This window comes from Helicoverpa zea, chromosome 6 (genome assembly GCF_022581195.2).
Source record: "Helicoverpa zea isolate HzStark_Cry1AcR chromosome 6, ilHelZeax1.1, whole genome shotgun sequence".
NCBI lineage: Eukaryota > Metazoa > Arthropoda > Insecta > Lepidoptera > Noctuidae > Helicoverpa > Helicoverpa zea.
In genome coordinates this window covers 7265772-7278129 of record NC_061457.1, presented here as the reverse complement: position 1 = coordinate 7278129, position 12358 = coordinate 7265772, and the positions used below count along the sequence as shown (strand labels likewise).

The 12358-nt window shown below is 36.3% G+C and overlaps 1 protein-coding gene across 1 annotated transcript in view; it reads left to right on the top strand.

Annotated features, from left to right (window-relative positions):
- The first annotated feature begins 3318 nt into the window (after positions 1-3318).
- LOC124630933 (titin) overlaps positions 3319-12358 on the top strand; it is a 29827-nt gene continuing 20787 nt past the window's right edge. The window contains exon 1 of the mRNA XM_047164975.1: positions 3319-3628. The gene's annotated coding sequence lies outside the window, so the exon portion shown is untranslated. The remainder of the gene's footprint in view (positions 3629-12358) is intronic.

Here is a 12358-nt window from a genome sequence, read left to right as displayed (position 1 = left end):
AGAAAAACTTGCAGTAGTTTATTTCTACAACACAGGACGCGAATTCGTAGCAGTTTTAATATTTGAATCCACAAAATGTATTTACATGATCAATAATTTTCTACTTTGCGTAAATGTAGTATGGTCATTTTGTTTCACACCTAAACTAGGCCACTGAACTAGGAGATAAAATAACTTTTATCAGTTCCTATAGTACCTACTATAAGGGTATCTATATTCAATCTGGCAATGTCACCGTACGGTGAAATTTTATCCTCATCGAAGTCTCCATGATAGTGCCAAGTAGAGCTTTGGCACTAAATATAACAGTTTAACCCGTTAAGGATAATAATAATACCGATATTACGTAGATATACTCGTAATACTTAGATACCGCACATGTAGATAGGTAGGTGGCTGGCGCGCTGGCTGCCTCCAATCTACTCCATTTCCCTCAGTTGACTCTAACTATTATCACGTGAGTGTAAGTAGCTTACACACGATATGTTTTTGTTGAATTCCCCGATTGTGAACTTTGAAACACACGTTATTTTAGTTTGAATCATTCTTAAAATGACGCATCATGCTACTAAACTAGGAAACTAGAAACTAGGTTATATTTATAATTCAGTTGTAAATTAAAAATGTATATCATATGCCTAAACGTTTTGTGGAGATAATTTTACACACATTAAAAGAAACATAAGCCGCTTCACAACTTTGACCACAGTTATTTATTGCCTTCCTAATGCTTATTGATCGTTACATGATTGTGTTTAATGATTAGTTGAAAGGATGAAACTAGTTATTCAAATTTTATAATGTTGTCGTTTTTTAATGAAGAATTTTTAGGAATTAATTAATGTCCTTCCGGAAAATATAAATGAGTTAATTAAAGTAACATTTCTCTAGTTGTAACGGGGATTCAATTTAAATTTACAACGATCACTGATTGCAATCAGAACATGAAATACCGTGAAGTTCATCAACGCCCACAGCCACTGCAGCTTCAGAGGCAAACAATCAAACCGATGTGACCACCTGTTAGGTACTTGACGGCATTATGTCAGTGATTTCAAACTAATATCCTGATACGGATACCTGATAACTTGGATCTCAGTCGCAGTATAGGTAAGTTATAGCAATACAGTTATTTAAATCACGGAAACGTAATCATTTTATAAAATAACGAATAACCGTACATTTTAACGATCTTAAAGGAAGGTTTTAATTTAAGAATACTGTTTTAATTTAATATCTTCACTTTATTTTAATTTTGAATGTCTAATTAATTTAACCGGGGGATTGTCAGATTACTCAACTCGAGGTGACTTATTGACCCCTATAGTGATGCAGATTTGGTTAAGAATTGTAATTCCTTATGAATGGAATTTAATATACGACAGCTAATGATTGCCATAGCGAGAATTCATTATCATGCAAAAACTAGACATTACTGTTAACCTAATTTACAACGCATATAAGTAATTACCTAATGATAGAGTTAATTTATTATCCTGACGTCCATACACTGAGCACTATAGTGATTACAAAATCTGAGACTATATTAAAAAAACTAAACCTCTTCTAACGGAAATCGTCTATACTTTTGCATATCTAACTTTAGTGTTTGATATTATTGTTTGGAATAGGTAAATTATTAGGTAATTATTTAATAATTATGTGCAAATACGTATGGATATCTAATATAAGTAACTATAATATGTATTTGCAATAATTGTATAATTATTAAATCGGAATATGCAATAGTGACGTGGCTGTTACGTGTTTTTCCCTGAAGGTGACAGATCTAGAAATAATCACCTGTACACACAATTTTTCAAGAACAATAATGGCCTCATTGTTTTAAATCGTTGCGGTTTCAAAATGATAATGGCAGTTTAATCCAAATGTTGAACATGCTAACAAATGTAGTGTAAAAAGCAAGTTCGTTTTTCCTGATATGCATCCAAAATGGTAGAAAGGTAAGTTTCCCGTGTTTTTCTAAATTTCACTATAGTAACGATAGATCCGATAATCTATAACATTTTGTGATACTTGGTGGTCAAAGAATCTTCAATAATTAAGAAAACTGTAATGTGCTCTAATAAAATATTAGGTACCATATTTGATCCCCGTCTTACTACAGTTTATCGTTTTTAATAATTTGGATCTCAAAGTGAAAGAGTTACGAGCAGTCCTTCAGTTTACACTAACTTTATAATATAATATGTTCCAGCATAAGATCACATCCGATATACGAATTTAGTTTTCTGAAAAAGTACCTAAAGTTAAGTTTGATCTGTTGAACTTCTTAAGAACGTTACGTGTTGTGAAAATGATTGCATAATTATAAGTATTAGTTCTTATGTCACGGTAAATTCAGGACACGTGTTAAATTAGACACCGTGCGTAGTTTGTGTTTGCATGCTTTCAGTTTTCCGTTTAAATCATACAAGAAATCATGAATGGTCAGTTATTTTGATAAAATGCTAGTTAAATTATTCACAAAATAAAATTGTCATCTGTGTGTCACAACAAAACAACATTTCATATGGCACAAGTAAACATTTTTCTTATCACTGATAAAAAGTTGATCAGCATAGAAAAGTTGTTAAATTGATTGATTTTTCGTGTATATTATTTGCATTTTCGAAGCGATACCTTGCGAAGGTAATTTTATGAAGTTTTATGTGAGAATAAAAAGTGTCTGGTAGTTGACGTACTCAAGCGTATCGAATGTTGTGGTGCTGTGCCCGCGTCGCCGACTCCTCGCTGCACTGCACATTATACATGTCTCATTTCCATCACACTGTCACTCTCATTTGAGCAAAGATGCTTACTTTTGAATAAGTTCTATTAAAAATATTGACTGAGTACTAGGAACTATTTATATCGGCTTAATGTTTATCAATTTAATACCCTTAGTAAATAATGAAATTATAAGTAATGCTTAATTTTAATTTAACAAACAAATTAGTATTTCCATATCTATCTGATTACGACTCTAATATTTTTAATAGGCACGTGTATAGTGATCCTAGTATATTTCTTACTCGCTCATAACATTGTAAGTTATCTTCGTTATCTGTTATCGAATAATTTATACGTAACATTATGTGCATTGATTACGGAAACGGTCACGACAGCGATGGTGAGAATTTTGCTAATTGGCTATATCTAATAGATAAGCAATAAAATCAATGGGGAGGACATCGGCTGCATCTTCAATTTATGCCGATGTGGATTCGCGATGCGTCGGGTTCCGACGCCAGCCCCCGCCACCGGACCTCATATTTATACGCTAAAGCGGGCGCCGCTAAGAGTTCAAACGTGCGTCGGGCGCTCGGAACAGTAGACGATCGAGAGAATCGCAACGCGTGGGTAGACGCGGGCGAGTGCAGTGTGCAGTGCGTGCGGGTCTTGTGTCGCTGAAAGCTCGCGCCGCGAAGCCTCCGACAGCGGCGGCATCGGGCGAGCGCCCGCTTCGCGTCAGTGCCGGCCCGGCCGTGCCGAAAGCACCACGCTCCGGCAACGATACGATCTAACTGTTAACTGCTGGACACTGATACACACACAGTATCAACAACTTTTAATTATACCCTGCCGGCCGTCTAGTGTACGCGAATATATTTATTGTGAAAGACTGGTGAGTTTTCTGCTTTTATAATTTTTAAACCTGAAATTGCATTATTTTCTTGTAATTTAGATGTGCCATATTTAAAATAATTTAGACATAAACATTTTTGAAAAGAATCGTAATAAATTAAAGAGGTATTAAAATTGGGAAAGATCATTTGATACAGTGATGCGCAGCGCACACGAGCGCGGCGTCTGAAAAAGCCGGTCTGTGAGCTTTTCCACTGTTCAGGCCATACAGCGAACTGCCGAGCGTGTTCTATACTGTGATATTTTTCTAGAGATAGTAGGTACTTCAAGTAAAAATAAGATTTTCTCTAAGTTGTGATGGGCTAAAAAGATATAATAATAATCATTTAAGTTAGTGTCGTTGAATATTGCATGTTTTAAATATAAAATTTCATTCAAAGTAATAAAAGAATATAACACACCTGATTTTAAATATTCCGCTTATTGACGTCGTTTTTATACTTTTAGAAATATCAAGCTAAGATTATTTAGAATAAACTGTAACAAAGGAATTTAAACGTGAATATTTCGCGTGATTTTTTAATATATAGATGCAATTTCAATTGGAAAACGTGACTTCGCAAGCAAGTTGATAATATTCTCAGCAGCAATGCCGAAGTTAATCATATGATTTGCTTTGTCGAGCATTTTGATATGAATTTATTGAATAATTAATTAGAATATAAATCGGCATAATTTAATAAAGCCGAAACACAGAGCACAGCGTGAGTGAATCGGATGCAGCCGCGTGCCACAACGAGCGTGGCGGATTCAATATTTCACAGTCACCACCACTAATCATTCACGATTGTACTTACAAAGTAGATTGAAATCAAATCAAAATGTTGATGCATACAAAGGATATTGTTTCACATTTGAAAACTACAAACTTTTTGCACAATTTAGCACTGTTTCTATCTGATTTCTGATCAAGTTTAAGACGAAGAGTTATGCAGAATTTATGTCTAAGTAAAATAGCTCGCTTCCCTTGTTTAAACATAAGTTTCGGGAAAGTTCGACATCACGTACACACTAACAAGGAAACGTTTGGAGTCCGCGCAATGCTTGCCGTAAATTGAGATTTTAGTCGAGTTAATGGGCTAATGGTAACCATTATCATTTAACTTGGTTTTCATAGTAAATTCAAGCTTAGTATATTTAATTAAAACAAAAACTAGTTACTTCTCAGTACATTTTAATGCCTCAGTTGGTTTTCACATATATTTTTTTACTAAATGAAATTTTTTGTTCTCAAAATTCTGTTTTTAGTTCTTGTTATTTACTTATTGGTATTTTTATGATACTTTAGGAAAACAAAATCAAGAGTATTTTTTATTAATCATCAAAATTAGCTTTTCTTTAAAAAAAGTGCATAAAAACATTTTTTATTGAAATCATTAGAATTCGTTTCTTTATCTTCGTTTGAGTAAGTCGTAAGTCTGTTACGTATTGCTCATGTTTATCTTGGGTAGAGTTCGTTGCCGAGTCCCAGCCCCCTCGGGGCTCATTTAGCTGCGAAATTTATTATTCGGGGTCAGTGTGTTGCCTCCGCGAATTCTGACTCAGAAGTTACACTGGCTGGAATAATAAAACCACACCACACCGGCCGGCTACGTAGACTTTACCAAGTTGATCGTTCGTTTTATTGCAAACAGTTTTAGGGAAGTAATTTCTGTAGTAAAAGTCGTGCAAAATTGTAAATATCTATATTTCCCTGTGGACGCTTTTGGCAGTTCAGGAGTTAAGGAGTTTATATTTAGGGATTTCCTCCCAGAAGTAGGTACAAGGTACTTCGTATTGAATTCGGAAAATAGAATGTTTGTTGGTAGTGTGATGTACGAATTGTCGGTTTCGGTTGGGTTGATATTGGCGGCGGGCGGCGCGGGTGGGCTCGGGCGCGCCGCCTCGAGTTCAAGTGCAGGGTGAAGGTTCCGCGGCAGCGTCGCCGCCGCCGTCCGCATCCGTGCTTGTGTACTCGACATAACCATTCAGCTGTATTTGCAATTCTTCCACCAATATGTAGCTACCAACTGCAGGAAACTCGGCCACTTCATGTTAGTCTCAATGGGGATCAAGCGCTATCGGTTTCTTTATAATTCCATTAATACCGACGTTATCATGGTCATTGTCATCCAATCTTTAATGATCGTGATCATTCAAAGATATGAAGCCGTAAAGGGTTCATTAAATCACTGATCATTGATATCTTCTCAGTTAATAGAACTTAACTAGTTCTTGAATGAGTGCGATAATTTTGCTTTCACAAAGTACCTACTTACATATTCAATATGAAGTTGGGTTAAAGTAATCTTAGTAGTTTTTCCAATTGTTTTTTCTGATATTAACACCTCGTGATTACACTACACGAGGATACTATAAAAATATTATGTCATTTGCGTGTTTTGGTAATTTTTGTAAAGTGAAAGATTATAGTCATCACTATATTGTCTTCCGGCAGCTGCTACGTACCTAATTAGGTATAATAAATGAACTGTAATAGAGATTCATGAATTCAGTAGTGTTTTAAATGAATAGCAAAATATGAATAAAAAATATGTTTGCATACGTGACGAACAAAAATTAAATAGCAAATCAAAAGTAAATAGCCGCAATCATTGATGATGGTACCTGCAAGGCCGGCGAGCTTCCGATTCTTTTGTTTAGTGTTTAGCACTTAGAGCGCGGAAATACGCCTAGTTGACGGGAGCTAAATGACTGGATGACGCTCTTCCTTTTGAATATACCTAATGGCCATGATGTTAACTACACTTTTTTATCAACAATAAAAACAATACAAATTCTAACACTTCGAGTTCATGGAGTTAAACGATGGTGGTTTACTAATTATATGCTCGGCTACCTAACAAATTGTGTTACAATAGTGTGGTGAGCCAGTCGAAGCTTACGGTAATCCTTCTCATCTTCAGTGAAACAAAGCCGTTATATAGAAGGCAGCTATAAAATTAAGAAGCCTTAAAAGTTTGCAACGTCTTCGGCGACTCCAGTGACTCCGCATTAATGAAAGCGCGTCAATATGCGCGCGCGCAGTCCCGCCGTGACAGAATGCGCTCGCGGCGTCCGTCGACAGAGCTGCGTGCCACGCGCCGCCGCCGCTTCCTGAGAAAATGGCAACTTATGGGGAACTGAATCTGGGCCTCGCAGGTGCCATTGACCCGCGCAACCTGCCACACTCCACGCACATGTGTTGCCATTCACATTTAATATTTACCCACATACCTCCACTTTATATAGGTTTATAGACTCGTAAGAATCGAAAGGCACAATGGAGCGGAATAGCCAATGGTTTTAATGACTGCGGTAGATTGATTCCACAAGATTCATCATCTCAACATTTATTTTCATACAAATAACATAGGTACATCATGTACCCTATGTTAAATCATTTATATAAAGCCTTCAAATGGAGTTAAATGATGTGAAATGCATTGTCTCGAAGGCTGGTATGTGCAGTTGTGCATATCTTGTAGATGACGAAGCCCGGTGGTCGTCGCAAGCGCAATGTGTCTGCGGAGCCGCGCTCCCGTCGCCGTCGTCGCCTCTGTAGGAGCTGAAACCGTTACCGGACCACAAAAATGTCGCAAAAAACCTCGTAAACCGTTTCTGTTTCACTTGTTATATTGTAATTTTGTGACGTGACTTTTATTTCATGGTATATTTAAGGAGATTTATCAACAATAGACAGCACTCGTGTACTATTATGTAATAATCAAAGCGTGTAGTTCGTGATTTTGTTTATTGTAAAATTCAGTCTGAACTTTTTCCAACATTTTCCATTGAAATACTTGTACGTGCAAATGATTCAATTAAATTCCTATCATATACACTTTAAGGTGAATTAGTTTTAAATAGTTAGGAATGTGGGTGTAAGTAGACGACATATCACGTGCCATGTACAATAAATGTATTGTGTTAGTACAGGATGGTTATTGGTTTCCGATGTACATAGCGTTGGTGCAAGTGTGTAAGAAACCTCGAGTCGCGTCGCTGTCTGAATATCAATATCAGAATATAACGAAGCCGCGATGCCAGTCACAATGACCGATAAAAGAGAAACACACGAATATGGCCCTACACCAAGTCTGTTTAAAATTCATATTCAGTGTAAGCGCTCCGCTTGGTGCTCGGTACCACCAATCGGAATGTAGGTTATGATGCTATTTAGCCCAAGTTTTTTGCCAGTCCAAGTTTTTATATTAGTTACAATAGGTAATAGTTATCTCTTTCCATGCCAATCAATCTCATATAAGGCGTGAAAGTATTGACGTCACTGTGCTAAATTTTGTGTTGTCCAAAGTGATGTTACCTGAGGCTAGTTTATTGAGATCGTGTCTAAGCTTTTGTATAGATCTTAATTGAATTAAGGACTTTCTATGATTTCAAAAGGTTGCGTTTTCAATGTTTTGGTTCTATGGGTTGTTGTAAGAAAAGAAATATTTGAACATTTCTTACAACTTAAAAATTAGGTGGTCATAAGAATATTACTTTCACTTTTCCTTTGAAATATTACATTTGACTTTCACTTAAACATTTAATTCTAAAACAACATGTCCCTATGTAGTTTTTACAATTGTAACATCATTTGCAAATCACAACTAGTTCTTTCACATCGTTCCTCTTTGTCAACCAGATACATATATTATTATACGTAGGCCTTTCCATAAAATATAGTATTATCGGTGCTGCACCATTCATTGCCATATTTTGCATTCTCACAAATATCGCTCTTTTGCGCGTTACTAATAAAGAATGGAATAGACATAAACTGCGGACTAAAATATGCAGAGCTTAAATTTATACTGTCGATATTCCGGCTGAAAGTCGGGTAAAGCGATGCATTAGCTACCTTCCCTAAAGAGTATCTGGCCGGTGCCCACGCTCATGGCACCCACACTCTAAATAACAAGACAAATAGACATGTCCACTTTACCATTTACCAAGTAAAAATTCTCATGTATTGTTTGAATAGGTCTTTTACCAATTAGTATTTATACCGACCGATATATGAGGGTTAAGGTTTGTCTGTTACGCTTACGGAACACCGTAGTGACCGAGACCCTCGCACGTCGATCCAAAGTGTGAGAGAGCAAAGAATCGACGCCTAACAGCCCATTGTTTATGCTCAAACACCAGTCGTTTTGAACTTTTATGTGAAATACAAAAAGATTTTGTTGGTCATAAAGGATTTGAGTTTCACTTTTTGGAGGATATATACCTATGGGGTTGAATAGACGCGGTATTGACAAAAGAGGAAAACTGTACAGTCTTTAGAAAAGCGATCTCTTACAAAAGTGTGGTTTCACGTCTCACATTCGTCGATATATTTTTTTTCATGACCAACGAACGAGAGTTTTTATTATCTTTGTATCATTGGCGTGGTGTAGAGAACCGTAAAACCTTGGAATCATCGTCCGCAAAACTGGCGTAGAAGTTGTAATGACGCAATTATAAATAGTGTCTACATTTTTACGCTAATAAAAAGGCTCAGGCAACACTTCATAATGTCCAGGTTGTTTTATGGTGCGGAACGTGCGATGTCATTGTCCTACGAGTGGGTAAGGCGCATGCACCTCTGCCGCGCTCCGCCGCCACCAGCGTCGGCGCGAGCTCCTCTCAGCGCCTTCACTTCTACACATTTTTGTATGTTCAACTTAAAGCCGTTACATTTTTATGGCACGCAAACATTTTCCCGCGGTTCACTTCCAAATAGAGTATAATATACGCAGAATCTAAACCATTTTATATTCACAATCAGTTCTAAACGTGGCGTAAAATGTTCACGATCTCAACAAATTAACATTTTTTACATAATCATGGTGAAGTGGATCCTAGACGGTTTATATTGATGTGATCGATTTATAATGAAGCAAGAAAGGAACATAAATAAATATAAATGTAAGTGTGCCTATGAGTATAGGTATTCTTAGACTGAGATATTCCCCCCTAACAATTTGCATGAAGTACTTACCTACCCACTTACGCGCTTTGTTTTCCTTTAATCTTGAGAGGGTCTCGAAAGTAATATGTCAACGTTGGCCCCACATGAATTATTCACATTAGAAGAATGCCCAAAGGAAACGAAAACCAAAAATCAATAAAACATTCTCGTAATTTACTCGTCTAACGTTGCAAAGTTCTACGTAACTACTGCAAAGTTCTATGTACAGATATCATTAGAACAAATCAGAGAAAACTGCTTATTGGAAAATGTTTGCTTATAATAAATTCTGTAATGATTTCTGATTCTTTGCTTCATCCATTGGAATAAGAAGCAACGAGCCTTGTTGAACGAGGTAGCTGAAATTGAAACGTTTGCAAATACCTGGCTATATTTCAATTGTTTTATCATCCAAGTTTTTTGGAAATTAAAATAGTTAAACAAGCAAGCGTCGATAAATGTGTCTATTAGGAAAACAATAGTTTTTATAGAGTGTATTTGTTTACTCGACTCCGTGTGTACGCGTCGAAATGATCATTAGGTTATTAGGATTATTTGTGGCGTAGTACTTCCTGATTCGTGGCGCTTCCCTGAATTTGCTTTTAAACATTCGTGCGCCGACATCTTCACCTTGAAAGAACATAGGCATTTTTTTCACGTCTGTTTTTTCCATGCCAATAATGATAATTTTTAGAAGTATTCATTCAATATCTTGATGCTGGAGCTAATCACGAACATCGTTGTTCTTATAACGTTTGAAAAAATCATCATGCCTGATGGTGATTATAGAACTTTGATAGGACTGACGTAATATTATACGCTTCCTTACTTTGATTTATTTTATGCGAGAAGCCAATTTATTATTTTAAAACGGTTACACGGTGTTTTAAACAAATGTACGCGTTAAGTGGTTGTTTAAAATAGGAGAAAAACACAAAAATATAATTGATACTTGAAAGAGAATGAAAATGATGGTAACGAGATAGACAGTAAAAACAGTCCTTAGATATCTGATCTTATCATCGGACATATACTTACCAGTTTTACCAAATGCGTAAGTTTTACTCATTTATTTAATAATTACGATATATAAATAACATTTTTTTTTCAAAATTTTCTGTTTGAAAATTATTTTCTCTGAAAATTACACTCGTTTTTTGATATTCGATGTTATTCCATTCTTTTACGAAGATGAATCAATTATGCCTATCAGTAAATATATCAAAGCAAAATCAAAAGCTTTAAGATAGTTGGACATTATAAGACAATTCTTTTCAAAATATTTAGGTTGCTACAAAAAGTAGTAAATAACTCAAAGTTATTACTTCAAAAATTACACTTTTAAAACTATGTTGTCTAAATGTAGTATTACGAGTTATCTCTTTGCCACATCATTTTATTTTCGAATTTAGTTTACGGGGCACATCAATTCAATTTTATTTCATTGGCAGTATTTCGTTTATATTGAAATAACACTTATTACACATAAATGCACATCGTCTCAGTAAGTGGTTATTTTAAAACTGTGGTATTGCTATAACGGTACTAAACTGCCTCAATTTCGGAGCTGCGCAAGTAAAACAAGCTAATTTCCTGCGTTGCACTCACTTTTTCATTTCTCTCGACGTTAAATGTTTAATGGGAGGCTTGCAAGACTTTGTTGCCATGCCACAGCTTTCGGGACGACTTCACTTAATCAGATTTAAATTTGAATTAATAAACAGTTTTGGATCAGGCATTCTAAATTAAGTTTACGGGATTCAAGTAACCGAAAGTTAACAGCTTTTTAAGTGAGTTCGATCGATATATTGTTAAGTGGTGACTCAAAGCGTCTGAAATGGCTGCAACTATATAATCGACGGGTAAACACGATACTCACGGTGGTCTCCGGACGCGGTCATTGTACTAATTTCGATGCTTTAGCTTCGTCTCGTTTGGTGATAAATACAGATTCGATATTTTATTCATAAAATACTTGGCTTTAAAAATAGATAGGTGCTTAAAGCACATTCCTGTCACAATAAAAACAATAGTGACCGCTAAATAAACATTATAAGTTGTCCAGCAAGTTAACAAACCGTGAGAAAAATCAGTGATTATTTACTTAACATTGATTATCTGAGTTGTATGTTGGTGAAAGAACTACGATGGGAGGAAGGTGGTGTCGGCGCGGGCGCAGCGCTGGGCGCAAGCGACCGACCGCCGCCATTGTGGCTCCCACTTACTAAATCAATATTTGCGCAGATGTCGGCGCAAGAGCATGCTATGCTTGTACCGACCTAAAATTCATACAGCTTATATGGCAATGTTAGCGGTAAAATTTCTCGGCAGCTACTTGTAATCCTTCAAATGTGGGTCGGTGCCGCACGCATTAGTTGACCCCGGCCGAGCTGTGCTGAAGGGTAATTCATTCAAATTGATCGCGCATCTCAATACGTATAATGTAGCAGAGTTCAATATCAACCTCGATGTATTTAAGGTCATGGTTTCGACCAGTTCGTGAAACGAATAATTTCACTCGCTGTCATCATTATTAACATGTCAAAGTTTTTTACTCACAATGTATATTAACCAAGTCGCACTCTCACGGTTCCAGCAATTGCTTATAATAATTACTAGCTCAGCTTTTGCTATCATAGCTACAAGAGTTATTCAAGCGAATACCGGGACGGGGGTCACGCTCACCCTTCCTTGCTTCACCTTCGGGAAGCTTTTTATAAATAGCAATTTTTTGTTCTGAAGTGGTTTCCAAGTGAAAACGAATAGCATAATTTT